Source organism: Phoca vitulina, unplaced genomic scaffold, assembly GCF_004348235.1.
Source record: "Phoca vitulina isolate PV1807 unplaced genomic scaffold, GSC_HSeal_1.0 scaffold26, whole genome shotgun sequence".
NCBI lineage: Eukaryota > Metazoa > Chordata > Mammalia > Carnivora > Phocidae > Phoca > Phoca vitulina.
Window position 1 is genome coordinate 1,780,820 of NW_022589729.1, and position 4,118 is coordinate 1,784,937.

General features: G+C 33.6%; 1 pseudogene; it reads left to right on the forward strand.

The window, feature by feature from the left end:
• Positions 1–2,936: 2,936 nt before the first annotated feature.
• On the forward strand, positions 2,937–3,099 carry LOC116643631 (annotated as a pseudogene).
• Positions 3,100–4,118: the final 1,019 nt, after the last annotated feature.

Here is a 4,118-nt window from a genome sequence, read left to right on the forward strand (position 1 = left end):
AGGCAGACTTCAGGACAAAAGGAGGTAAGACAAAGAAGAAAATGCTATGAAAGCAAAGGCCACAATTCACAGTAAAGATGAGATAGAAACTTTTGCACATCAGCCACCTTCCTAAAACAGAAACCAAAGGAAATGCAAAGAGACAGCAGTGAACATTAAGAGACTTTGGCATGCCGTGCTCAGACTGAGAAAGGTAACGTGAATAAAAAATAAGTAAGGATAAAGGAGACACAAACAGCATAATAAATAAGATGGATATATTTGCACCCTGATAATAGAGAATGAATCTTATGTCTGAATGCACATTGTGTATTTGTGAAATTCACCAATTCACCACATACTGAGTCACATTAAAAAGTTCAATAAATTACACAAAGTAGTCATCGTACAAAAAAATTCTCTGATTATTATGCAAAAATCCCAGATTCAAAGGAAGGAATAAAAATTAATATCACATTGTAAAAATAATCATTAAAATATCATGTGTCAGAATCTATTTATCTTTATACAATTAAAGCAGTGACCAGGGGAAATTGTATAGTCTTAAATATGTCAATAAAAGTGAACAGTGAAAACGTGAATTAAACATGTCATTCCAACATTTGAAAAACAGAATAATTCAGTTAATAAAGGAGCAAAAGAGAGGAAATAAGAATAAAAACAGAAATTAATGAAGTAGAGGGGTGCCTGGGTGGCTCAGTCGGTTAAGCGTCTGCCTTCGGCTCAGGTCATGATCCCGGGTTCCTGGATCCAGCCCTGTATCAGGCTCCCTGCTCAGGGGGAGTCTGCTTCTCCCTCTCCCTCTGCCGCTTCCCTCCACTCATGCTCATGTTCTCTCTCTCTCTCTCTCAAATAAATAAATAAATAAAATCTTTTTAAAAAAGAAATTAATGAAGTAGAAAAGAAGGAAATAGTCATATCAATAAGTAAATATTTGATTATAAAAAATAAGCAATCACTATCTGATCTAATTAAGAAATGTAACATTGTTTATGGGAGGGGGGTGGCAGAGAAAAAACCCCACAAATACACAAGATAAAAAAATGACAAAGGAAAAAAACCCATTGAGACTGATGAGAGTTAAATAATGCAAAAGTGGATAATTTTCTGGGAAAACATATTTTGCCAAAATTGACCCCGGTGAAGAAAACAGACCAATTTTTATAGAAGGCATGGGGAAAGTTACCAAAGAGTTACTTCCCACTCTCCACATCTCAGAAAAACAGCAGGTCAAGATGATTTCACAGGGGAATTCTACGGAAATGTCAAAGTCCGCTGCCCTATTTGTACGAAAGCATAGAAAAAGAAGGAAATTGTCCAAATTCTTCTGACAAAAGAATATATCATTAATAACAAAACTTGTTTTAAAAAAATACTTTCCTCAAACCCACAGACATGGGTTTATAAATATTGACACAATGGTCCAAAATAAATATTAACACGGTGCCCAATAGCACATTAAGAAAATAATGTATCAAGACAAAATAGACTTTCTACCAGAAATACAAGATAGATTAATATTGGGAAGTTCATTAATATATTTCACCTTATTATTAGTTCTAGTGAGAAAAGTCGTATGTTTTTTTTCATACATGTTGGAAAAACATTTGGAAAATTTAACTCACATTTCCAATAAAAATACATAATAAAAATAATCAATGAATATTTTTTCAACATAAAAAAAGATATATACCTTACTTGAAAGCTAGCATCTATTAAATAGAAAAACACTGAACTATTCTCTCTGAAGTCTGGCATCAGGCGACCATGGCCACTTCCTTATTATTATTATTATTCACTATAGAACTAGAGCTTTTAGGTTACAAATTCTGACAAAAGCATAAAATCAGAAGGATAAGGATTAGAAAAGATTAGTTAAAATACCTGATTTTGCAGATGATATGATATGGCTCTGTATCCTGAAAACCTATGATAATTCATAGAAATGCAGCACAAATAATTTTAAAATTAGCAGAATTGCAGAATATTGCATTAGTACATAAAAAACAACAGTCTTTATTTTTAAAGTAAGCTCCATGCCCAGTGTGGGGCTTGAACTCACAACCCCAAGACCAAGAGTCTTATGCTCCACCAACGAGCCAGCCGAGCACCCCAAAAGCAATTGTCTTGGTACGTCACATTAACAGAATGAAGGAGAAAAACCTCATGATCATCTTAACTGATGCAGAAAGAGCACTTGGCAACATTCAACATCCTTTCATGACAAAAATAGTCAACAAACTAGGAATAGAAAGAAACTACCTGAACATAATAAAAGCCAAATATGAAAGGCTTACAGCTAACTTACTTAATGATGAAAGACTGAAAGCTTTTCCTCTCAGATCAGAAAGAAGAAAAGGATGCTCGCTTTTTCCACTTCTATTCAACACATCATTAGAAGTTCTAGACAGAGTAATTAGTCAAGAAAAAGAAATAAAAGCCATCCAAATTGTTGAGGAAGATATAAAATTATCTCTGTCGTAGATGACATGACCTTATATGTAGAAACCTTAAAGATTATACACACACACACACACACACACCTGTTAGAGCTAATAAGTTCAACAGTTGTAGACACAAAATCGACACATGTAAATCAGTTGCATTTCCATACACCAAGAATGAATAGTCAGGAAAGGAAATTAAGACAGCAATTTCATTTATGATAGCATCAAAAAGAATCAAATACTTAGGGATAAACTTAACGAAGGAGATAAAAGGCTTCTACATTGAAAACTATAAAACATTGCTGAAAGAAATCTAAAAAATCACAAATGAATGGAAAGACATGCCATGTTCATAGATGAGAAGACAATATTGTTAAGACATCAATACTACTCAAACAAATCTATATATTCAATGCAATCTCTATCAAAACCTAATTGCATTTTTTTGTAGAAACATAAAAATGTCATCCTGAAATTCATGTGGAATTGATCACTTCTTGGCCTTTTGGCTAAGATCAAGTGTAGAATCTGAAAGGACACCAAGTAGCCAAAACAATTTTGGGAAAAAAAAGAACAAAGTTGGAGGACTTATGGGTCCTGATTTCAAAACATATTACAAAGCTATAGTAATCAAAACAGTGTGGTACTTTCATAAAGACAGCTATATAGACCAAAGGAATAGAATGAAGAGTACAGAAAAAAACCCTTTGATAAAGGTGCTATGACTACCTAATCAGGGAGGGACAGTATCTTCAATAAATGGTGTTTAGAAAACCAGATATCCACATGTAAAGTGAAGTCAGACCCTTATTTTACACCATGTAAAAAATAGATTTAACACCTAAATATAAGACTCAAAACTGTAAAACTTCTAGAATAAAACAAGGGAAAAGATTCATGACATTGGATTTGGCAATTATTTCTTGGAAATGACACCAAAAGTATAGGCAGCAAAAGCAAAAATAGACAAAGGGACTACATCAAACTTAAAAACTTCTGTTCCTCAAAGGACACAATCAGCAGAGTGAAAAGACAATCTACACATTGGGGTAAAATATTTGCAAATCATATATGTAATAAGGGGTTCATATCCAGAATATACAAAGAACTATAACTTAACAGAAAATCAGATAACCTTATTAAAAGATGGGCAGGGGACTTGAATATATATTTTTCTCCAAAGAAAATATACAAAGGGCCAATAAGCACATAAAAAGCTGCTCAGCAGAGCAATCAGCAGTAAAATACAAATCAACACCACAATAGATTTTCACTTTACCCCATTAGTATGGCTATTCACACACACACACACATACACACACACACACAGAATAATAAGTGGTGGTGGAGATGTGAAGAAGCTGGAACACTTAGACATTACTGGTGGAATTTTGAAATAGTGCCCAAATCACAAAAGTCACCTTTAAGTTTTCTCCCACCTACTTCCCACCCCAGGACAAATTTGGGAAAATCTAAACATAAAAAAAATTATGATTCTAATTGGTCATAAATGGTTGTGAAACAATATATAAAAATCCGCAAGTCCATCACTAATTTTCTCCACTCTAACATCCTCCTCTCTTTTGCATACAAAAGCCAGAAAGATTGATGTAGACTTTGTCACCTTTCTACCTAAAACTCTTCAATGATTTGATTCCCCATTGCTTTTTT